Source organism: Corvus brachyrhynchos, unplaced genomic scaffold, assembly GCF_000691975.1.
Source record: "Corvus brachyrhynchos isolate BGI_N302 unplaced genomic scaffold, ASM69197v1 scaffold116, whole genome shotgun sequence".
NCBI lineage: Eukaryota > Metazoa > Chordata > Aves > Passeriformes > Corvidae > Corvus > Corvus brachyrhynchos.
This window is the reverse complement of record NW_008240221.1, coordinates 5,365,969-5,391,670: the sequence shown is the minus strand read 5'-3', so window position 1 is coordinate 5,391,670 and position 25,702 is coordinate 5,365,969. Positions and strand designations below refer to the sequence as shown.

At 42.5% G+C, this 25,702-nt stretch overlaps 1 long non-coding RNA gene across 2 annotated transcripts in view; it reads left to right on the top strand.

The window, feature by feature from the left end:
* Window positions 1-24,240, top strand: part of LOC108449305 — a 39,619-nt gene extending 15,379 nt beyond the window's left edge. The window contains exons 2-4 of one of the 2 annotated variants that reach the window (XR_001865463.1): window positions 13,115-17,878; window positions 19,043-19,165; window positions 23,518-24,240. This is a non-coding gene — a long non-coding RNA (uncharacterized LOC108449305). Of the gene's footprint in view, window positions 1-13,114; window positions 19,166-23,517 lie in introns of both variants that reach the window. The other variant, XR_001865462.1, reaches the window with a different exon arrangement.
* Window positions 24,241-25,702: the final 1,462 nt, after the last annotated feature.

Below are 25,702 nucleotides of genomic sequence, written 5' to 3'. Positions count from 1 at the left end.
GTGCCTGTGCCTGTTTCTGTTGTAGATCTGGGCTCCCATTGAGAAGTTGCTCACTGAACACTGGGGGTACCCTGCCTGCAGACCACAGCAGCTAGTTTAGGTGCAAGAAGAAGAAAACCATGCAGAAGAAAATCAGCCCAGGTGTGTTCCTGGGCTGCAAAGCTCTGCCAAAGGGGAGGCATCTGGTCCTCCAGATAGAAAGTTGCTCTGAGAGACACTGTTCCTGGTATGTAGGATAGCTCTTTGGCTGTTCTTGTTCTCCAAGGTGATGTGTTGTGATGAACAAACAAACTTGTAGCTCAGGACTGCATCTCTGCATCTTCGGAAGACACCTTCATCCTGGTTGTTTAAAAATTTTAAGAGTCTATTATTCAGGGCATACATAATTTAATGCAAATAATAACAATAATATGAGTAATGGTAAGCAGATTTCTTTCTTGAAATTGAGCCAGGTAAGTGAGACTTTTTTATTTTCGTGATATGAGGATTGATTCAAAGCAGACCTCCTGTACTTAGAAAAAAAATGCCCTTCAAATATATAGTGAACTTTAAGCACTTGCCTTACTAAAAAGTCCTGCCCATCTCTCATGAAGTCAGTAGCAAAATCCCCATGGTCAGAAGAAAACCCCCAAATCCCTAACCAGGTACTGTAAAAGAAAAGGATGCTTCAGTTATAAGTGTTATTTAATGATACAGTCAAGCTTTGAAGATGCTGCCCTTTTCTCAGGATGTGGTTGGAGAGCAACTCTGGGCTCCTCATCTGGGCAGCTCCCTGCCAAAAGCACTCGGAGCTTGGCTGGCTGGGAGGGCTGCTGTCACATGTTCTCCCAGCAGGTCTGTTGAGTTGCTGTTGTCAGTAGGAAAGGTGTTATTACCTCCTTTAAGACAGTGTTTTGAAAAGATGCTAGATGTACAGTCTCACAGGAGTACTAAGCGGTTTGCTGCCAAACTCCCAGATCCCTTGCTACTCATGGGCAGAGAGGCATTTTTTGATTCTGAATTTTATGGCTTGGGTACATACGTTCTAGCTGCTGGTATAAAGCAATTCCTGAACATACAGTGCCAAATTTGAAGTTACATTGAAATTGTAACAAAAAATTTTTCTAGAAATATTGCAGGGAAAAAAAAGAAATTAGCAAATGACACGGAGGAAAAAAAAAAAAGTACATTCCCTATATTCATTTACAGGAGTTGCTGAGATGTTTTGGTAGAAAGTTGAAAAGAATCAGGCTGAGGTCAGACAGGGAAATGTTCAGGCATGATGATTAAGGTTTATAATCACAGAATTTATAGTCACAGAAATTTATAATCACAGAAAACCTGGTGTTTACAACGGGAAGGTCAAGACATCCTCACCCCAGGCAGCATCTCCAGTCTCCCTACAATAAGTTACCAGTCTCAGCATAAAGAATTTGTAAAAATTGCTGTCACCATTGCTGTCAGCTTCCCCTTGCACAAAGTCATGCAAGGGCTGATCACCTGCCGGGAAAAACATCCCTTTGTGATTATTTGGGCAGTTTGGGGCCTCGTTGCTTTTCAGCTGGCGGGTGAGGGCCGCGGGGGAGGTCTGGCCGCGGCTCCCTCCGTGCCCGGGGACCAGCCAGCAGAGGGGAGCCGACAGCCGCGCATCCATCTCCGCCTAGTGCAGGAGAGCACAGGCTGCCAGGGGATGAATGAATGAAAGAATGATTGAATGAATGAACGAATGAATGAGTGTCCTCCTTTGCATTTCCAGCTGCTCTGGTTTTAGTTTCCTTCTGTGTTGTAGAGATGCTGGAAGTGGGCTTTATAATGAGTTAGGATATTTAAAAGTGGTATGTTGATGAGATAAATATATATCAATTCCCAAAACAGTGAGCAGTACATTTTTTCCCCTGAACGTTTTGTACTAGATGACATGATACTGTCTCAGAGCCTCCAAATGAGTCTTTAATATATCAGCAGGTTAATGAACCAACATTACAGACAAGATCTTGAGACAGAACTGCATATTTGATAATCACATCCCTAGTAATTTTGTTTTACTAGAATATTCCAAGTATCTTTTTTCTTCACAAGCTATAAAGGGACAGAAGTAAACAGGCTGGAAAATATCATTTAACAATGTGTTTCTGTGCCTTGCTTATGCGATGACTCTTGCCTTCTACTGAGTTGTTTGAGGGAGGTTCTGGTTTGTTTTGCTGGCAGATTAAGCCTGCACAGAGCCACAAATCACTCACTAGATTTGAAGGGTGACCCTGCTCTGCTCGTATGTGCTGCTCCTTTTCCCAGCAGGAGCAGAGGAAAGGAAGCCAGCATCAGGAAAAGCTCCAGCAGTGTGGGTGGGATAGATGGAGAGAAGAGTACTGATTAAAGGTGAAGAGGGTGCAGGGTCAGTGGTTACTGTGCAGTATCAAAGGAGAAAGGAAGGGTGCACTTTTTGCAATGCACTAAAAGCACTTATTAAGGTGAGAGAGATGTTGTGGGAGAAGGGAATGACACTTAAAAATATTGGTGAGAAGAGATTTTGCAGTGGGACTCTGGCGAGGGTAGAGAATGTGGCTTAACAAGGTTAAAAGTGGAAGGCTGGAAGGAGGCAGATGAAAAATCAAGAGGGAGTAGGATGGATAATGTCTGTGAAACAGGAGAAAGGTGAGCACCATTCTGTGTGAGTTCCTGGTGATGCCCCAATGCCTGCAGGCAGTGAGTGTTCTCAGCTCTCACTGTTCTTCAGTTTGGCTTCTATAAGGTGATGGCTTTGTGGGTTCACAGGATTATTCAGGTTATTCATGGACAGGGCCTCATGAGATTATCTGATCTTTGGCATCATCTTCCCTTCTCCCTCTCTGCCTCATCTGATTAAAGCTTTTCTGTCTCTTACATGTAGTGTTACCACAATGGTTTTGAGAAGATCTGCTATGTTGCAAATAATAAAACTCCCTGTTTCCAGAGACCTCAGGTATGTGGATGCACAAGATCTCAGCACCTATGCAAAGGAAAAAGAAAGACAAACACGAGCAAAGAGAGTGTACATTTTCCTCTGACTTTAATGAGGTTGCATCCATGCTTGCAATGTCTAAATTCCCTGTTGCTAACTAACTTCTGAGTTGCCTCCTTGAAGCTCAGCTCCTGGTCGTTCTGTACAAGCTTCATCACAGATGTAATGCCAGCGAGAGGTGAAGTGCTATACACATATCTTATAGCATGGAGGAGCTTTGCATCACAGCCTCTGCTCAGACCCCAATAAATATGATTCCTGGAATGTAGCACTTGCTTTCTGAGAGCAAGCAGTCAGCTTCCCTAAATTACCCGCCACCTTCAGGAGAGGTGTGTTCCCTTTGTGTTTTGTATTTCTCTTCTCTTATTTTCACACTAACGTTTGCTTTCTGAGATTTGATAGGATATTCCTGTTAAACACCACAATTATTGCTTTAAAAACATGATGCCCTGCCATAGTCAGTGGGGCAGATGGGTTTTAGAGAAACCAGCTGTGCCTCGAAGGTGGAAAAACTGCTTCACAGGAGGAAGGAGGGAAGTGTTTCAGAAGGAATAGGGTGTGCTTCACCCTAAGATAGCAGGGTCATCAACATGGAGAGCAAGGTGGAGCAGTGATTGTCCTCTCAGCTGGGGTGGGGGCAGGAGCGGTGACTACCCAACCCTTCCCTTTTCCCTCACCAGTCCCATGGGAGGTTGGCAGCACTTCTCTGTCCAGACAGCTTTGCTGAAGGACCAAGGCAGTCCCTCTCAGGGCTGCTGTAGTTGTCTTGGCAGCCTGTGGCACAGTGCCCAGCACCACAACCGCTCAGATCAAGGCCAGGAACCAAAGCACTGACTAACCTGCTCCTGATTGCCTGGACTGCTGCATGTTTTGACCTCATCAGGAGGGGTTCATTGTGCCTGTTGGAGAGGCTTTATTGCTGTAAATTATGCACTGGAAAGGCAAAGTGTATATACTGTATGGAGAAGAAGGACACTGATCTTTCGCTTTCTGACATTTATTAATTTGTTAAATTCCCTTTTTCTCCTCAAAGTGAGCTTTGGTTAAGCATGCCCAAGAATGAAACAGGTAAACACATGCATATGTGTTGCAGTGGGGATACTGCAACATACATATATCAAACCAGGAGTCCCGTGGAAAGGAAATATATATGGACAGACAGATTCTTGATAGCTGTTTCAGAGATGTTTATTTCTCCAGCCGCATGGCCGGAGCTCTGCCGAGGAACTGTTCCAGTCACGGGACCAAGGGTCCTTCTGCCCGCGCAGGGAACACAAACCAACCAATGGGAACGAGGCTGAGCAGGGACAGGGAAGCCCCGTGTCTGTGCCCTCAGGGCCCCTCTCCCAGGGCTCCATGGTAGGGGAGGGACCCCAACACATATGCATATGTAGAAATAGTACCAGTGGTCATACTCATCATTCTTTCTGAAAATTTTAATTCCTTTCTCCATCTGCTATGGATGATTTTTAAAGACAAAATGTAATTTGCTCCAGGCAAGATAAAAAGCCTTTCTCTGTGAGTTGACTAAGTCTTTCAAGTGCCTTTGGTGGGCCACAATTAATGAAGCACAAAATAATAATCATCTGGTTGTTTAGAGAAAATGGAATTATAGGCTGTTATGAGCCAAAGTGCTGTGATTTTCTCAAACTCCCTCCACTTGATCAGAAAAAAAAATCTTGGTGGAAGAAAAAGCTTACACTTGAATGTTAGCTGCCATGACTGCTTAAACCTGGATGCAACATGAACACAATTTTTCATATTAGAAATATATATTCCCTTCCACCTCCTTTTCCTCTGTTATCTGCAAAATGAAAAGGAGATGAAGTTAGCATCAATTAAAATTTTGAGGATTATTAAAATTTGGAAGGATGGGTTCATCTACCCTGGGCATTTTTGGCTCAAATCCAGGAAGCACTGGAAATATCGGGGCAGGAAAAGAAAGACCCCCAACAAAAAGAAAAACAACGTACCAAAACCCAACAAAAATCAACCAATCAAACAAAACCAATAACCAAACAATCAAACAAAACCCTCAAATTCTTAAGGACTTTCTGCCTGATATTCCATCCCTAACTGTGAACAAGCCTCTGGAATGAATTTTTAGAAATACAGCCCTCTTTGGGCTGCTCTTCACTACTCAGGGAAATTTCTCCAAGATACTTCATTATCTCAGGCAGGCAAGTGGCTGAGCAATGACTGAGTCACTGTAAAACATGAAAAGACAATAACCGGGGTTTATTGTAAAACAAAACCATTTCAAAAGTAGAAAGATACTGTTTGCATGAACTCTTATTGAGAGGGTCTTTGCCTGAGAGCCAGGCTCCAGCTGAAGGGCAGAGGATGTCATTGCACAGCTATAATCTCAACTATAATTTATCATCCAGATTACAATAACATGAGTGACTGAGAATTTTTGTTCAGTGCAGATTTACAGCCACAAAACCAAAAATTTTTTAAAAATCTTCTGTCAGCATTCCCTAAGGTTCTAACTCCATCTTTTAAATTTCACAGGTGTATTTCTTACAGGCAGCAGAAATGGAGTTTGGCCTTTGCTGAGAAAGAATACTGGTACCTCTTGCCTTGACCTTGACCTTTCTGTGTGATACATTCATCAGTTTACAGAGGTGTACTGAGATGTCTCTCTGCTGCTCCTTCCTAGCTAATCCAGTTCTGCATCAGTACCACTGTAAAACTTCTCTGCAGAGCCAGACTTTACTCATCCAGAAAGACTTTCTTTGTCATGCTCCACACGTCTTCATGTGTGGCTTTTTTTGTATTGTAGCTTTAATAAACTCTCTTAGGAATACACCTGTCAGTTTGGACATGTCCCTGATGCCAGCCATCTAACAGTAATCTCCAATATTATTCTGACATCTGGAATGACTATTTACTGCAGGAATATTTGAATTTCTCCCAATCCCATCATTCTGGGCCAGCAATATGGGAATGTGTTACATTCCCCAAAATATCAATATCAGGTTAAAAGACAGCTGTATATTATTCTGTGTCTTGACTTGGGGCTGGGAGCTCAAGTGTTTACAGACTTCCACTTTATAAGACTCTTTCCATTATGGAAATAAGATGTGCAATTTAAAGTAAGTGCAAATTAATGAGATAAAGAGCTCAGAATGTTTCTCCAAATAAAGGAAGAACTAAAATTTTATTAGGCATGTAGGTGCAGTTAAAGTTAGCAAACCAACACAATTTTGATCCAGCTTGATGTATCCTTGTTATCCAACCACAGAGCACCGAGCAGTCCAGTGTGCAATGGGACTAGTCCCGTTTTGCCTGAGTTACAATTCCTCTTGCATATCTCTTAAGCAGTCATCTCTCCAACAGCTACTGAGGATTATGCAAATGTAGTTTTGCTTGATTGGAAATCCAGAGGTCCCAGGACATGGTTGCATTTTGGAGCTAACAGATGATCCAGAGATACAATTAATATGAACTCTTCGGCTGCATAATTAATTTAGTAACGTTCAGAAGGTTTTTTTTGCATCACATCAAGTCTAATTTTTCACTGTGGACGTAGTGTGTCTTGTGAGTCCACCAGACCTTTATCTGAGCTCCACTCCTCTTCAGCCCTTGCTTTATACCCCACATAAGTTTCTAACTGTGATAGTCTCTCTAAATGGATTTGGAAGTAATTGACTGACCAGTAGGTGGATTAAGCTAGTTTTTAGCTAAGTCCCTATATATCAAACCAGAATATATCTTTACTAATGTGTTCTACACCTTAGGAAGAGTGTAGATCTGAATCAGGGGGATGGGGAAGCAGAGGTTAAATGATTTACTAAGAAGTTGTTTGTTAGAAGCAATGCATACTTCTTGCCCAATACTTATTGTGCCTACCAAAGCAGAATAAGAAGATATGAGACTATTGATAAAGGGAAGGAATCTTGACCAAAGATCCTGTTTTTAACCTAAAGCTAACTCAAACCAGTCTTGGACTTAGCCCAGGGGCATAAAGAGCATGCGCAGGGAAGAAAGGTGAAAAGTTCAGGATGAGAAAGACCCTTTACTTCATCTGAGGAAGACTCTTATTTCATCTCGGAGTCCCCCTGCGACCACCAGACAGCACTGCGCAAGCGCAACGCGGATGTAAATGACTTTTGGGCTCATTGTAATATGAATCAAGGCTAGGCAGGGCTAAGTAATGAATATGTATAGGCGTATTGGGAAACTCAATGAATATGGAACTTGTAACCCGATACATACCAAGCTGAATGCAGCTGTCGGCACGCATGACTTTGGAGGAGCGATCCCCCGTGTGTCCCATGGAATAAACACACCTGCTTTACTACTTATTCCAGTAGTGGAGTCTTTCCAACGCATCAGATGGACTAACTTTGTAATGATTGGACATGCCCAACCTCATGCCACTGGCCACCATCTTACACAGGAATCTCCTGAAACAGTTTTCCCGTTTTGAATTCTGCTATGTGGGAAACTCTCAGAACCTGCAGAAATAGAGGAAAGTTTAACTAAAAATACTTGTCTCCTAACCAAACAGTTCCCAAATTGAAGCACTGGAACACATTGCCCAGAGAAGCTGTGGATGTGCCATCCCTGGGAGTGTTCAAAGTCAGGTTGGGTGGGGCTCTGAGCAACTTGGTCTAGTTGTCCCTGGTGTCCCTGAATGTTGCTGCCTTCCACACCTGAAAGGTATCCCTGCCTGTGGCAGGTAGGCTTAGAACTGGATGATCTTTAAGGTCCTTTCCAACCCAAACCATTCCATGATTCTATGAAATGCTCCCAGGAACAGCAGCAGCAGTTGGGAGGAAGTCCCAGATGTTACTGCTCTAGTTTGTTTTGATTCAACCTTGTACAATCTGACAACTTGCCAAACCGCCTTAGTTGTCTGAGTTTCCAAGGAGTGCTATATCAAAATTCAGCCTTCAAATCCCCCGTTTGTTACCAACTGTGGAAGTAGCAGGGAAAAAAAGAAAAAAAAGAAAACAATGGGAACAAATCCTGTCACCCCACAGCTGGATGAGCAGTCATCTTCATTCCCAAAGTTTAGCCTGCTGGAATAACAAGACCTTTATTGCCTGCAGCCTCTTCTCTGGGGAAGTCCTTACTTTCTGTAATCCAGACAGGAAGCTGAGAGGGGGATCAGTCTGATTGTGTTTGTCCTGTTATTTTTCTCCCATTATCCTTTATATTGCACTGCCCAGGAAAGGGAACTGGGATGTTATCCGTTCACACCCTACCAGAAACACACTGAAACAGGTTTGGCCACTCAGAAACATGAACAGAATATTCCCGACTCTTGTTATTTTTTGTATTTTGTGGCCCACAGAAGGCCAAATCTAAATGTGAAATATTAAATTAATGTGGAAACATTTAAAAAAAAGATTCAGTGTGCCCTTGCCATGCAAATAACAATAAATGATCCTGTAAGCATCTGAGTCATTCAGGGTAGTTTCTAACATCTTTCTTAAGCCCTACAGAGGCTTATATTTATATCAACATTCTTAGTGTTAGACCAATCTAATCTCACAAATAATCTAATATTTTTTGTTTCCTAGATATGAAAACACTCTTCTGATCTTCCAGATTAATTCCAATATAACAAATTAACGCATCTTGGTACTTTTTCTCCTGTTGACTTAACTTGCTGAGGTTTGTTTTTGTGACAAAGGCAAATCATTCCTCCTTCCACTGTGATAATTAATGGTGTCCTCCACCAGTATGGGCTCACAGCAGTCCTGTCATTTTCTGTGACTGGTACAATTATGAACAGCATTAGAGAGTACATTCCTGGTTTTCTACTGGGACTGCTGAGGATGAATGGATGCTATTAAAAACAATAATTGATATGTACATTACTATTTATTGGCATCTGTTAAATGCTTATTCTTATATATTGGATAGCTGGTGATATTTTAAATTCTGCCTTGAACCTTTGGATGAAATGTCACTGTTTTTCTGAAAGCCTGAAGAGACACATTAGCCAAAAACTGCAGAAAGTCACACTTTAGCCAAACTCTTTGATAGGTATTTTGGGATTTCCTTGGTGTAGCCCCACAGGGGTCCTGTGGAATCAGGCTTGCTTTGCAATGTCCCTCATAATTTACTGGAATACGACTTACCGTGTTTCAAAACATCTGTAGGCTGTTAAAATCTACTGCTGTTATTTCAAACCTACAATCTTAGATCCTGGAGACCTTCCTACGTGCACAGTATGGCCTGTAACTGCCCTCCTGGCATGGTCTGTCTGCAAGGAACAGCTCCAGCGGCTGCCTCCTTCTTTAGCAGCTTTGAAGCTATGATTTTGGAGGTATTATGCCCTCCTTCAGAGGGTCTATAAGGCCTTCCCTTCTTCACTGGATGTTCTGTAGTTTGCAGTCATGGCAGAACAAGACGGTTGTGTCTCTGGATGAAGTTATGGATATTAGGGCAGGGATTCCATGTAAATTTACACTTTTCTGTGGAAGCATCTATAGCTGTACTAAGGCTGCTAAGTTCCAAATTCCCAATAAGCTCCCAGCAGAAGCTGGTAGCTGGAGACTGTAGCAAACTTTCCATTTCTTAGCTGCCCACGAGGGCTGGGGAAGCATCTCCCATTTCTCTTTGGATGTTTCCTGAGGCAGTCTCTGACTGCAGCCTGGAGCAGCCTGTGCACAGCTTCTTCCCTGGGTCCCAGGGCAAGGTGTGGGTCTGGGATGGGAGAAGGGTCCTTCTCCAAGTACAGCTAATGCCAGTGGGGAAGGAGGCCTACCCGAGGCAGCAGAGAGCACAGAAGTAAGATGCTCAGCCAAGAGTTAGGGAAAACCAGTACAGGCACTGCTGATGGGTGTGCAGGACTGGAAAAGGATTTACAGGGGTTTATCATTTCTGTACAGAAGAGTATTAGCAAAGGCTTATTTTCTGAAGCTGTGATTAGAGGGAGACTCCTCAGCATTTGCTGATGGTCCCTTGGGTCTGGAATGATTCCCAGGCTTTGAAAGAGCAAAGAGGAGATTACAAAGAGAGAGACCTGGTAGAGACCTTGACAAATTGTTCAGCATGTGGTCCCTGACACCCGGGAAAGACAGAGGACATGGAACAAGCACTGGCTGAGGATTGCAAGAGGAGACACACGCACCCACCCCCAGCCTGTTGCAGTAAGAGCCATCATAGAAACAGAGCCACGTTCCCCAGAGCTACACATCACTCAGTCCTGCACCCTCAGACAGCACAAAGCTCTTCCTATACCTTATCCCATTGCTCTGAGCTGTCTGAATGGCTGCAGCACTACAGCATTAAATCTGCCTGTAGCTAGGTGCAGATTTACAATTACTATTCCTTTTTTTTTTTTTCTGTTGGAGGAAATGGTTTCATAGGGAACAGGTTGCAGAGAGCAACTGTTGAGAAACTGTCTTGACAGCCATCCCAAATATATTTTTGGTTATGTTTATTTCAAGTAGCAGATGTGATCTAAGGTCCCATTCAAGTCAGAAAAAATAGCCCAGGAGAGGAACTGGTAAAACACATCTGAAGGCATACACAGAAATTGCAGGGATGTGATGATCCTGAGAAGGCTCTTGAGATGTTCCTCTTTCTGTAGGTGGTGGTAGTGAGGTATATTACTGTCCTACCCATATCACTGATTCCATAGGGGTTATTTCCAGACTTTCTACTGGAAAAGTAACTTGATGTGGCACAACTGAGTGCTTTCAGTCCAGAAAGATAATATGGCATGATCCCCAAGGACAGCACACATGAGACCCAGACCCCTCTATGAACCTCTGCTTCCAGCTCACCACATGTCTGTGGCTGAATCTCTCATCTTGCTGTGCTTCTGTCTCTCTTTGTATATTTATTTCGGCCTTTTTTTTTCTGGGTTAACCATAAGCTCCTTAGGATTCACAGCCTTAGGCTCGCCAGCCTTGTGTCTATACAGCACCCAATGTAGCCTGGTCCCATCCATCTTCAGGGTGATGGTGATGGCACAGTAATGCCAAGGGGATCTGGAGAGAGAGGGGCCACTGCTGCTTTCTGAAACTGAAATCTGTGTGTTGGAGTCTCCTGCATCTCCTTTATTTTAAACTGAATGCTTTTCTGACTCTGCTGTGCTCAAAAATACATCAAGTAAATGGGAAAAGGAACTATTTAAAGGCATCCCTAACTTGTCACACTTCTTCATCTCAAACTGGATCACCTTGAGGGTACCAAACCCATGATTTATTTAGGTTTGGGTCCTACTGAAAGTGAGATTTCCTAGTCTGGAAGTAGAAGAGATGTTGGGCGACTTAGGTTCTTACTCACAGAATTCACACATCCACTTCTAACCCTGAGCAACAAGGGGAAATACAGTAATTTTAAAATATAAAATACACAAATTTTAAAATGGTGAAACAATTGCAAAGAGCAAACTGCAAAAAATATAGCTAGATGATTCACAAATGGAAACAAATAAATGCACAACATAAATTATGCATTGCAGTCATTTGTTCAACCAGTAATAATGGTTTTGGGGGCAGGGATAGTTACTCTTATAACCTGTACAAAAGAAAAAAAAAGTTGTACCCTAACAAAAACATCTCCAGGAAATTAATGTTTATTCAGATTTGACATTACAAACCATTTTATGGAAACCTGGAAAACTTTTAAAAATCTATTCAGTAACACATTTCTTTTAGGAGCTAATAATGCAATTTTATTGCCCTCGGAAGGTACGTGGGATCTCTTTAAAAGCAACCACAACATTACAGTCCCCCTTCCCAGCCCCAAACAGGGAACCCTGGAGGCAGTCCATTAATAATGTAAAAATATCTTGTGTAAAAGTCATAAGTCTTTCTGAATCTGTGTACTAGTTTGAAAACAAACCAGTGGGAGACACCAAGTCAGAATACCAATTTAATGGAAATTAAAGAAAAGGAAAAAAAGGTAAAAGAAAACACTGTCAAACTGACAGAGTCAAGGTACAACCTGACACCCTGTTAGGCAGGGTGGTGGTAGCAGTCTGGTAGAATGGTGGCTGCAGTCCTCTGAAGCAGTGATCCTGTAGTAAAACAGTCTGCTCTTCCTCAGGAAGTCCAATGGTGGCTGTGTAGCTCCTGTCCTCTGGAAATCCAGTGGGAAGCTGGTGTCTCTGGTGTTCAGCCTCAGATTATATCCACGATGGGATGCTTGGTTCCTCCCTCTGGGTGGAGCATCTCACAATGGGGTAACGAGTCATGAGGCAAAGTGTTGATTAGGCTCATTAACAGAAGATAGTCCGGAGGGAGTTATCTCTGAGTCAGGCGGCAGGACAGTGATGGGCAATTAACAGAAAGATAGTCTGGGGGGAGGAGGCAAGGAAACACTGCCCCACCTGGTTTCAACAGCTCCTGAGGATGGTAATAGAATACACTGCAACCCAGGACAATCTGTGATATCAGGTCGACGCTACAGCTTTAGATAAAAGTGTGAATTGCCAGATTCTGTATTGCCATGTCATTGCTGAATCTGAATTTTTTATTAATTTTACTTAAAATTGTGACTCTAGGTCTCTGACACCATCAACAGTTTTGCTTCCTATTGTGCCCAGTTATTGCCAGTGTTGTGCTGGGTGGAAAGGGTTTTAGCATGAGCAAGCCTAAGTCAGGCTTCAAAGAGGAAAAGAAATTGAATTGTTTTAAACAAAAAGCCTTGAAAATGTACCATCCCTGCAAATGTGGCTTGGCAGAGCCCCACTGTGTACAAACAGTGGATGCTTCACGAGCTGCCTGGGACCATTAATCCTGTCAACCCCGCAGTGTCTTACAGGAGAATTGCCCTTGCTCTCGCATGATGGCCCATCTGGGCTGCATAGGAAAGGATTCAGATTCAGAAACCAAGTGTAAGCTTTGTGCAATCCTCTCACAGGGCTGTGCACACACAGCTCTCCTGCATCCCACACTGGCTCACTAAACCACAGTCCTTTGCTACTGCAGCAGGTGGAGCAACACTAATAACACTTTTTTTCTGCAGCAATGTGTTTTGTTTTGTTCAGGGAAAATCAGGATAAAAACAACACTTGTTAAAGAGAACGCATAGGAGAAAATTTCAGAAACTACTTCTGATCTTTTTTTTCTGGGCCTTGTTCAAAGAAAAATTGAAAAATGTCAAAGGAAATATTTGACAATACTGAGAAAATATTTATTTCTTCCACTATTCTTTCTGTAGGCAAACTCCAGTAATTTCCCTCAGGTGTTGTCTACAATATGTTCTGTGCTGGACCAGAGTGAGAGGACAGCTGCCCATGTTCTGTGCAGAGCTCCTGGTGGCGCAGTGCCAGGCGTTTCCATCAGCACGGCTGTGGCCTTGCAGGACACAGAGTGGGACCCACTATGGCACAGTGCTGCCGCTGCCCAGATGGTGAAGCTTCTTCTTCCCCAACAGCTCATCACCCTCAGCATCATCAGTTTCACCTGGTGGTCACACATTCAGCTTGCTCCTCCCTTGTACCCACAGAGTTTCCAGTGTTCATAAGAAAACATTTCCCTTCCATTGTAATAAAATAGAGGGCTTTCATCACTGAATCCGAACAGTGAACAAGCACATTAAGAGAATAGATTGGCAATAACTGAGGCCTTAATATTTTGCAGCAAGAATTAAATACCATAACTGCCATTACATTGAGATCCCATTTGCTACATCTGCTTATCAGCTTGTGTCTGAGACACTAAACAGAGCCAGGACCAGCTTCTCTGTGCCACCCTGGCACCGACTAGCCCTGTGTCTGGAGAGCCAATCTTGGAGCAGGGGAGTGCAATAGGACAGTATGGCCTGGCCATGTCAGTCATGTCATGCTCTCTTCTGCTTCAAAATAGGCACTCCACTGAAATAGAAGCTGCACTGAAATCACCTGCTGAAAGCAACTCCAGAAGATCCTTCTGTGTCAACCCATGAACACTTCAGAGGAATTTCTTGGGATGATAGACAGAAATGCAGCTGTGACCCTCCTACTGAGGTGACCTTCCTAACATTGTTCAGTTTACTAACGTGGATGTGGCTGGTTTTGGCAGAAGAAAAGTAAAGAAGAATCACTGGCAAAGGACACAACCACTGTGGCTAAAAATGCGTGAGAGGGTGGCAGTGAAGGAGAGGTAGACACTGCAGAAACTCTAGGTGAAAGGAACACAGCAACAGGGTTTGCAAAGGGCTTTAGAAGAGTACAGGCTGCCATTGATAAATATAACAGATATTGAGGAAAACAGGAGATTTTTCATGTAAATGTCCTTGGGATCCAGAGGCAAAATTTTTTAAGCCAGGAGTCTTTCCCGTTCGCTTCCATCACTGCCTCTTCCAGTCACACCAATGATTTAGATCAACTGCAAATAGTGCCTGATGGATTAACTCTGAGCATCGGTGTGACAGCGAAAGCTCTTTGTTAACCTTCAGATGAGCAGCTGCTGAGAGAAGCTAAGCTGCTGCTCAGCCATACAAGTTATTTCCCTACCAGTAAACTAAATGAGATGAGGACATGGGGCAGTGTTAGCATGTGTCTGTCCATCCTGTGGGATTGCTGGCCCATCCTTGATACAGCTGTGGGGCAGGACTGGGTACCAGAGGGTGGCTGAGCAGGATCTGTCCCTCTAGGCAGTGTGGGTGCTGGGGGCAGCAGAGTCAGCTGTATAGGTGCAAGCCAAGTCATGCCAGTCACCCTCCAAACTAGACAATATTCTGAGTGTGAAATCAGTTATTCACTAATGGGCATGGAGGATATTTAGGAAAAAAGCTTTAATTCATATTTGCATGTATCAGGACAGCAGTGAAAGGCTAACTCTTCTTTACAGACGGTTCTCTGCTGCCTACAAAAGCCATGCTACAGAAAGCTAGTTGAACTAAAGTATCACAAGGACACTTGATTCCTTTGGTCTTCTTGTATGGCTTTCACCTGGGTAAAAAGAGTCACTAAAACCTTTTTATTCCCCGCCTTAGTTTCTTGTAATGAATAAAAAACCCCATAGAAATGCCATCCACTGAAGGTAGCATCTCAGACAAATCCTGCCCTGTAGGAAAAAACTTCAACAACTTACAAATAGAAAAAAATTAACAGTATTTATTTGATAACACACAGATTGTTTTGTCCTACTTTGCGCAGCTATTTTTCTCCAAGAGTAAGTGATACTGTATTCTGTATATGGTTATGTTTTTAAAGGAGGCTGTAACTATTCACCCATCCTTCCTGTAACCTGAAAAACATAGTAAAATGTTTTTATTTTTCCCAGCAGCTCAGTGTTCACAATTTTCACAATGCTTATGATATTATGTTGCAAAGGTTTTTTTAATTATTCCCAGTACTTTGATTAGAAAAGCTGCTTCATACATGAAGTTGCAAGAACTTTATATGTTATTGGTGCTATGTCAACAGTGGAACACATAAGATTTTTTATGACATGATTTTTCATTAAAAATGCAGTGCAATTCACTGCACTTAAAGGAACATGAATATCAAATGAAAACTGATTATTATAATCAAATTTAATATTCATTTCATGAGGAGAAATTTCATGACCAGCAATTAATTATAAGCAGGAGATGAGAACATGCAAATAAACACAGATGTGACTGGGATACAATACTTGTGGTCTCTGTTCACCTAGACATGACATTTGAACTTTGTAACCAAGTCCTGATCTCTTGCACTTAAACTTGTAGAATAAACATTAGATAGGGCAAGAGAACTTGCAATAAGGGATATTTTCCAATTGGGAATTGAAGGTATGCTGCTGTACCTGTGTGGTAGTTACTATTTTCCAGACAGTATTGATGAGCTCATCAACATAATTTCAACAGACTCAGTGGGGATGAAATGGGGATGCTGACCAAAATGGGATACTGACCTGCTGCTCACTAACACTCAGTGACTTATATAAAGTTTCACAGAGGAAGCATAAACATATCAATGTCAATAGGTAATTCACAGATTATCAGCAATACACCAAGACTTTTTTTAGGTCAGAATGCAAACTGCCCCAGCTGACTTCAGTTAGCACCTAAGGCAAGCACTGGAACCTGTTGCTGCACATGGAGAAGTGTTAGTCCACTTCAGCTGGTCACCTGTCATTTGATTTGTGCTGATTCCTGAACCCAGGCACTCTGCCTTCACTTGGGCCAATGAACACTGTGCACTGTGCATTTCTCCATGTGTCCCTATGCCTACCTTTGGGAAAGGCCCAGGGAGCAGACCAGGATGCTCTGAAAGTGTAATGGGCTTATGCAGAGCTTCCTGAGCATGGACGTGGGTTTCCCTGCAGCTGGTCCCTCTCACCAAAGGACAGAGCCCACCCCAGCAGCAGACCAGCCCTTCCTCACCTGCCTGCTGAAGCACTGGGCAGGCTGAGCTGGCTGGTGGGATGGAGAACGCTGCATTCATCTGCAGCCGGTCTACCAGTCTCCATTTCTGTTGCCATGGATACAAGAATGAAGCAATAACTTTATTCAGGAGTAGCTATTTTTACTGTAATTACACCACAGGAAATTATTAGACTATTCTTCCCTTCATCTCACCCATATTTTATTTATGTTATGATGCTGGTGGTGGGGGGCTGCTCCCTGCCGTGGGTGTGGGTGCTGACGGTGCCAGGCTCAGAGGGCTCAGCTTAGCTGGGCAGGCAGCACCAGTCCATGGGCAGGAATCCACCCAGCAGCACCACACAGTTGTGATGGAGCCCGGCATGGCAGGGACTTGCAGTTAAGAATTAATGTTGATACATTTTTTGCCATGGAATAAAGTGAACTGCAGCGTTAGCAGAGGTTAGGATCAGGCCTGTCTGTATTCTTGAACCCCTCTTCAGGAGGGAGGCTGGAACTGCCCCTGAGCTGCCAGGGCACAGGCTCCTGGCAGGGCAGGACATCTTACTGCCCACTGCCTGGCCAGTGTGGTGTGAGCACCCAGCTGTGGCTCTCACTGATGGCTGCTTAAACCTTAGACTGTGAGCACCAGGGCTTGCACAAAGCCACTGGAGCTGTGTCAAGTCCACTTCTGAAATTTGGTGTGGAGTGCCACTGTGCACACTGCTGCATGGCTTCTTAAATCCTTCTCTGGACATGGTAGCACATAGCTGGAGGAGTTCAGGTCAGTGGTAGGCAGTAAAAACAAGGACTTAACCCCAATTTTTTTATCACTGCGATTCTACAGGGCCTTCTCTCTAAGATCCCTATGAGACAAGTCCTATAGAATGTTACAGAAAGTAAATTATAGATATCTGTAAGTTTTTAGTAATCCTGTAAGATTTAGGTATGGAATTGCACAGCAAAGGAATCATTAAAAAATAATGCATTTTTGTTTGCTTCTGTTAGGCTTTAAGGATGTTTTGCTTATTTGCTGCCTTTGTTTTTCTAGCGGTTGTGTGGCTGGTGGGTGCAGCAGCCTGTGTCTGTCTGCTCCTGTAGCACAGGATCACTAGCAGGCCTGTGTGCAGACAAGTCCATGAAAGCAGAGTGGAGGGAAGAACCTGTTAGGCAGTTAGCATTAGGAAGTGTGAGTTTGCCAGCATTGATGGACAGGGCCGTGAACACACTGAATGATAACCAGATGCTGATGAGATGCTCCAGAAGGGAAGCAGAGGAGTGTGCAGGCATCCTGGGGCTGGAGCTGTAGTCTCCAACCCAGATGGGGAAAATCATGTCAAGGAAATAAAGCCCAGACTCTCCAAGCCTCTTGATCTGTCCGGAGGAATCCAGCCATAGGTTAATCCATATGTCATCCTGCATCAATGTAAGAGGAAAGAGTCCTACCATGAAAACCACAGCAGGTACCCTCTCACAGCTTGTGTCTCCTGCAATCCACGCATCTCTGTTCTGCACTCCACATCTACCTTGAAACTCATAAAGAGAAAAGTACTGTAAGAAGGACTTTATAAAGAAAGAGTGGGAAACCCCCCATCACTGGACATGAAGAAGTTTTGCTGTTTCACCTGCTGCTGCTACAGTTCAGAAGTGGTGAGTTTTTCACTTTCTGCAACACTGATTCTTTTTGACCATCTTTGGCCATTAGCTACATTGATCTAACAGAGAGGGGATGTTGAAACAGGATTTGAGAGACCTGGATTAAATTCCTGAGTTTGCCCTGGCCTCTGAGGGGCCATGTCTCACTCACTCAGTTTCTGCTCTCTGCACCAATCTATCTCCCCGCACTTGCCACACATGGCTGCACAATGGGGACCTGTCTGAAGCCCCCAGAATTTTCTTTCCTTTCACCTCTGTGGTGCATTTGGTCATGGTTCAGGGAGAAGACTGCATGCTCAGGAAGTCAGGTGGATGCTTTCCCTGATCAATAGTAAAAATTATTTTTAGTATTGCCCCCATATAAGGAGAGTGTAATAAAAGGACATTTTAACTGATGAAAACCTTGGAGAACTGCGTGCTTTATTTGATGCTTTTTACTAATGAAATTTCTGGTCTCAATGTAATTTTTGTAATTTTTCAACAGGCCATTCTTTTGAATGAGAGTCCTGCTCTAGTACTCCTGCTAGCTCATAGGAAAAATTTTGAAGAATTAATAATTACTCGCTAGTTTTATAGAGAAATGATACTAAAAATATGAAAAGTGTTGCATTAAAAATATGTTTTAGATTGGTATGTGGAAGAACCAATGAAAGAAATAGGAAGGTAATTTAAGAAATAATAGAGGCAAACTGCTAAATTATCCCCATTACTCACTGAGATGTGTGAACCACATCAGATTATGGGAAACTCAGAATAGGGTCTGTTGCCTCTGGTTTTTTGTTGCCACAAACTAGATCTGTCCTAAATCTTAAATTTCATTATTTAATATTAGAAACTGACTCTGTATTTGGCCACGTGAGTAAGTGTGACCTGCTTTTCTGATTTGATGAGGACCAGTTAACTAAGCAGAACAGAGAGGGAGATCCAGCTACATTTTGGTGATAAAATTCAGGCATCTTATGTTTGGCATTTAGCTTTCACTTGATCAGAACTATTTCACAGGATGTGCTGTCCTTCTCTACTAAGGCACATGCCAGCATCCACTTTACTTCCTTTAACATCTCACTCTTAATCAAAGCTGGTGTTCAGATCCCTCTGCATGCTGTCAACCTGCCAGTCATTAATCTCTTCACAGGAGTACATTTCTTTCCCTCTTAGTATGCCACATATTTTTGCCTGGATCCTTTGAGACCCTAATGAGACACATCCTTGGTTTCCACCTGCTTGCTGAAATCTGTGGGACAACAGTTCATTTGCATCCCTCTGCAAGATCAAACACTGGTGAGAGTCTTATCTCTAGTAACAAACCAGACCTTTCATGGCATTAACAGTAGGACTAAGCAGCCAAGCCAAGCAGTTATGAGAAGCCAAGCTTGACAGTGCCCTTAATCCAATTAAAGCTATGTCTGAAAAACTGTTCTCATTTTGGCCGAAGTGACTGAGCAGTGTTTGGAGTCTTGTGCTAGGACAGTCAAGAAATATATTGTGATTAGAATGTGACAGAAAGATCTTGGGTTTTTAATCAGATAAGGCCTCAATCGATTAAGATTTAATTATGTCCAAGACCAGAATTCTTAATTTTCAAAAGACAAGTCCTGTGATTTAAGTCTGTTATCACTTTGTAGCAGTGGATGTTAGTTGAGTAATATGAAGATTTTAATTAGAGCCAGAAGCTTTTACATGAAAATATTAAATTAAAGAAGCAAAAATGGGCTTTTAAATATATTTTATAATTTTTAAGAGTTCTCTTAAAACACTCCATCTCTCTTTCCTCAGATTACAATTGTAGATTTTTCAGAATTTTATCTTCATTTCTCATTTTGGGAGCAAATTAATTTTTTCAAGGATACTCTTTTGATTTATATTTGCCAATGTACAAAGCCACAGACCTACTGCTGACAACATTTTCCCAGCTTGAAAGTACATTTTAATAACTGAACTCTACATACCCAATGGCAAGGAAATTTCTGCAAATTCAATTTTGCTTGACAAGTACAACAAGATTATAACTATGTGGAAATTAATGGTCACAGATTTGGTGTGTTTAGACAGAAAGCTAATCTGGAGGAAATCTTTATGGAATTCAGTGAAGATAAAAATGTAATGTGAACCACAATAGCATCTGTTTGGAGCTCCACGTATGAATTTAGCTCTTTAGCATTTTGGATGTCAATTGATGGACATTCCCATGGTCAAGTCTCTGTGAGAGTGCAATTTATCTTGGGCTGTGGAAGAGCCATTGCAGGGAAAACCTTTGGCTGTGTTAGGGTACAGTTCCCCTGGTCTAGAGCAGTTGTGAGACCATATGATCCAAACAAATTGGATAGGACTGGTATTATTACTTCTCACAGCAAGGATTTTGGTCATATTTGCCCATATAAATGGGCAATTGGTTATCATGAGCAATGGCAACCACCACTGGTTGCCAGCAGTTGTTGCTAAAAAAATGTAAAATCTTGTGCAGATGGGAATGTAAGGTGTGGGAGGAAGATACAGAAAACCAGAAAAGGACAATGACAGGCCTGGAAAATATGAGATAAGGAAGAGTTTGGAAGGGCAAGAGCATGTCAGGACAGTGAGCAGCTGGGAAATACTGCATGAGGTAAGGCCAGGGAAAAATATAATGGGAAACTGAAGGGACCCTTAGCAGGAACAGAGAAGACCAGAAAGTCTCATGGATGCAATCAGAAGCAGATGAGATTTCCTTTCCACGGAGGAAAATGTGTACATATGACACACTGAAGGCAGATTTGCAGGTAAATGTGACTCAGATCTGCAATCAAGTGACTTAATCTTCCCCAAGCTGAAGTTCTGCTAGCTGCAGCATCCAACCATCTCTATCTGTCTCTAATGCATTTGAAAGGCATTTCTGAGGCTGTCTGCATTTACCTGCCCTGTATCAGGCCAGTGGCATGCAGTGCCTAAGATCTGTATGGGTCCAGACTCTCCCTGCAGTCACATCCTGTGGGATGTTGGGTGGATTGCCACGTTGGGTGCCCACAGCCTGATCAGTGTTTTGTTCTGCAACAGCTGGGATTCACAACAATCTGGTTTTGGCTCAATTTGGATGTACAGGTCAGTGCCTCTCCCATGGCTGGCCAGGTCACATACAGCATAGACAGGGATCCTTCCTTTCCCTTTGCAGAGCAGGTGGAGAAACGACATCACTAATTTCCTCTTCTGAATGTCAACCATTTTTTTCAGTCTTCTGTTGCAGAGCTTGTTTTGGGAAGTTTTGGTACAAACCTCACCATGAAATGTAAAGTAAAGTTCACATCTCTCTGCTGGGGCAATTAAAATATACTTGGCCCAGGCTTGATCTGAAATCACTGTATTTAGAGGCACCTTCTGGTAATGCTTATGTTATGGATAGCTAGGGCATGTGGGGTGCTCCCAGGCTGGACTTTGGGGACAACCTACATGTGCTGAGTAACATGCAAAGAGATGAGAAAGACGAACCTCAAATTGGCTGCCTAATGCAGATTAGATGTCCAACTATATGGTTGCAATTTTGTTAGATAAAGATCAGTGTATAATAGACATACACATTTATTTCTTAATTAGAGAGTTTATTTCAATTTATGGTAGTAAGGGTATTAGGAAAAGGTGTGGTTTTATTCCTTACTCTGGCATCAGAAACAGATAATCTAACCTTTTAATGGAAACTGCTGTTACATTCAAAATTGTGGAAAATTACATTGGATCTTCTACAGAATTATGGTAATTTGTATGAGTCCATTCTTGTTTTAAAGATTTGCTTTATCTATCTATCTATGTATCTATCTTGCTATAAGTGTGTGTATATACACATGCAGACACCATATATATATATACATTGTCTCTTTGAATGTATGCTTGAATTTTGAAGTCTTATAACTCCTGAAGCATTTTGCTTGTTTTTTCTATGCAACACGCTATGTATGAGGCTGAAATCCTTTCTTGTCTTGGTGAGATGAAAAGCCCTCATTTCATACATCTTTATGCAGAACCAGAAATCATCCCTGCCTCAGAGGAGGGAGAAAGGAAAGAAGAGCAAGGAAGCTGCACAGATTCAAAGATGTGACCATATTGACTGGTAGCAGAGCTTTATTTGAGGCAGATGAGAGGGAAAAGCCCCTCATGATCAGGAAACTAACAGTTGAATTGAACAATCTGAATGCAGATTTACACAGGAATTCCACTGGAAAGCTCCTGTTATGCTTTTGAACTGCTTTGTCCTACCAAGGACATAAGTGCAAGCCTTGAAGTGAACTTTGAAATCAATGATCAGTTTTGTCTTCTATCCTCAGCTTTTTAGGCAAGACTCGAAGCACTATAGGCTAATGCTACATTTTTCTGGATTGCTTTCAGACTCTCATGACTGGTACTGGATTTGGGATTTTCACTTTTTACAAGTCAAAAAATATGTGGGACATCTACTGTTCATATTTCTCTTGGCATTTATATTGTATCTATGGAAAAAAGGGGGTGTCCAAGGACACGGCATCTTTCTTCCTCCTCTGGCTAGTTCATTCAAAGATATAAGGAGAAGGGAAGCCAGACTAGGTATTTATTTTCTTTATATAGAGTTCTGTTACACAGACAATTAAACTAAATGCCTGGATATGCGAATGAGTCTTTTTTCCCCTCTATCTTTTTAAGATCTACCTATTCTTCCTCTTTTTCTCATATGTCCAGATGGGCAAATAATTAGTTGCCTCTGTCTTCTCTGCTGAGGTTCATTAGCCAAAAATTGGGATTCAACACCATGGTTTTCTAAAGTCAGAGCAGGCTGAGTCATTAAGAAATGGCTGTGTACACAATGTGGTGGGATGTAATTTTCTGATCCTGTCACAGCTAAAGAGTCCTTTATAACACTTATTAGTGACTCAGTATCTCTGCAGTATCTTTGATACGTGGAGTGTTTGTGGCCATTTTGGTTACTGTTCTAAATACTGTCAGTTGGGAGTGCTTGCTTTCTTCATGTTTAGCATCTTGACTCAAAGGTCATATTTTTCTGGAAAAGAGCCTGGAGGACTGGAATCTCTCAGTTTTTAAAAGCAGATGATCCAAAAAGCCTCTGGTGGTGTCCTTTCATTGCATCAGGAGCAGACACCCTGCAATGAGTTCAATCTTTCCAGCCAAGCACAAAACCAGCAGAAAGGCCTGAGGCATGCCCCTAGAAGTTGTTGCAGAACCCAAGCAATCACTGGCTGGTGCTGTCTGCTTCTGGAGTGCAATTAATTCTTGTCCTCAGCAATGAATTCACAGATCCACCAAGTTTAATGCATCACACATTAGACTAGGTTACCTGGCCGTCCTCACTGACCCCTTCTGCCATTTTTCTGTCTCCCTGTACTCTGTGTGACATCTCACAACATCTCACTCTTTAGTCCAATTTGCCTCACGCACTCGATCAGCATCTGTGCCTGATCACCTGGATCCAGCAGGTGACATCTCAGGGCCAGAAATGCAATGAGGTAGCAATGCCTGGAAGGAGCCTATCTGGAAAAGCATCCTGAAGTTATACTTGTTGCCTCAATTCTATAAATCAGGTTCTTCAGTGAAGGAAATTGCTATTGTAGAAATTTTCTTTGGCTTTCTTAAGTAGTATTTTAGTGTCTAAAATAGCTTTTTTTTTTTTTTTTCACTAGGGTCTACATTCCTTACACCTGTGTTTCCCTACCATCTGAAGCACCAAGCTCTTGTTTACTTTCTCTTTGCCTGTAAGCAGGCAGGTGAGCAAAAAGATTTACTAAAACCACAAAGAAATCGAAACCATTGAGATGATAGAAAACTGTGGGTTAGATAAGGGAGCTGAAGAGACCAGGGAAGAAGAAAACTGGAGATAATCTCCTACTATATCCACCTATCAAATCCTTGAATCCTTAGTTCCCTATCTTTTTGGGGGAAAGATGTAAGGTAGGTGGTCTCATCCAACCCACTGCTAGCAAGAAGTAACAGGGACAAGAAGCCACCACCCTGTGTCTATTTAAGCCTGTAGGGTGAAACAAACCAGAGAAAAGTGGATGAAAAAAACCTGTAAATACCTAAAAAAACCTCCATCCCAATAACTCTTGAGCCTCTCAGCTAACAGGAATAAGAGAAGGGACCTGAAAGGGAATAGAATCTGCTTCTGAAGAAACCATCATGGGGATGAAAATGATCAGTCACTCCTCGGGTACCACTCAGAGTATCAGCTACTCCTTCCATCATCACCCCAGCTGTCCCAGCTCCAGCTCAAGCCCAGCCATATTTTCTGCCTTTTTTAGGCCTCCTTTTTCCTTGGGTGTGTGGACACAATATTTCTGCTAGCAAGAATTTTCTTGCTGCTTTCTAAGCCCATGGGATACTTTTCTCTCTCACAAAGAGATTAGCAGAAGTTCTATAAACTATGAACACCTGCAACCTTGTAGAACTATGTTTATGGTACAGTAGAAAAATATTTTGACAATGGATGTTTAGGATTTTAGCCAATCCACCCAGGGGGTGGCTGATCCTTTGTCCAATTAGACTATGAAGAAAAAAGTCTATAAAAGAGTTTGTAAAATAATTAAATAAATCAATCTTGCTGCACAATTCCTGCCTGCTGGATCTTCTCTCCTTCCTACGGCTGTGGAATACAGTAATATTTGCTACAGTAATATGGGTGTTTCAAGGTTTCATGTGACTATATGCCAAGAAGGCAGAAACCCTCTGCACAGAAGCTTGAAGGACGCAGAAACTTTTGGTCAAGGAGCTGGTCTGAAGGGAAAATTTGGAGGAGTGACAAGAAGCAAAGTTTTGGGGAAAAAAATCCTTCTTAGAAGAGCTCAGTGAGATATTAGATAGATGAGAGAGCATCCCCCAGACCCATGGGGCTCATGTCTTGCTCCTTCCGCTGCTTGTGCTCATCCCTGCACTGAGCATGAGACACGAGCTCAGGTTCCCCTGCACTCACAGCTCCTTCAAGCTTCAGGGGATTGGGAGAAAAGAAATTCTGTCCTGTAAAATGAGTCAATGCTGGTTTTGGCTGGGACAGAGTTAATTTTCTTCCTGGTACTGTGTTTGGGATTTAGCATGAGGCTAATGTTGATAGCACACTGATGTTTTAGTCGTTGAGTGCTGCCAGTGAGGAGGTGCACAGGAAGCCATGAGGAAATGTGGCTGGGACACTGCTGACCAAACTTGCCAAAGGGATATTCCATACCACAGATCATCCTGTTCAGGGGATAAACGGGGGAAGGTGGTCGGAGTTGGGGGGAATCGCTGTTCAGGGATGGGCTGGACATCACTCAGTGGGTAGTGAGCAATTGCAGCATGTACTGCTTGTCTCTTGGGGTTTTTATTCCTTTGCCTGTCCCTTTCATTACGATTATTATTAGTACTACTAGTAGTAGTAAATTTTATTTTTTTTCAATTATCGAGCTATTCTTATGTCAATCCATGAGGTTTACTTTTTTTTTTCATTCTCCTCCCCACCAGGGCTGGGGGACTGTGTGTCTGTATGGTACTCAGTTCCAGGCTGGGGTTAAACCACAGCAGAGCCTCACAGCAAAGCAGCTGTTCTCAAGGTGCTTTTTTGATGTCACTGAACTCCTCTCATGAAGTCATTGCTTAATGCTGGTTGCTATAACAACCTGTTAGTCTTTTTCTCTATTACTCATGCAGCAGAAATGCCTACAGGTATGTCACTGTTGTGAAATTCAACTTTAAAGTGTTCACTTAAAAATATTTCTCCTCTGCAATAATCTCGCTGGCACAAAACACATAGCTTCACAGAATTTTTTTTTTTTTTAAGAGAAGTCAGCTCCAGCTCATCCTGGGATGTCTGAAGAAAAAAAAGAGTAAATCTGAGAA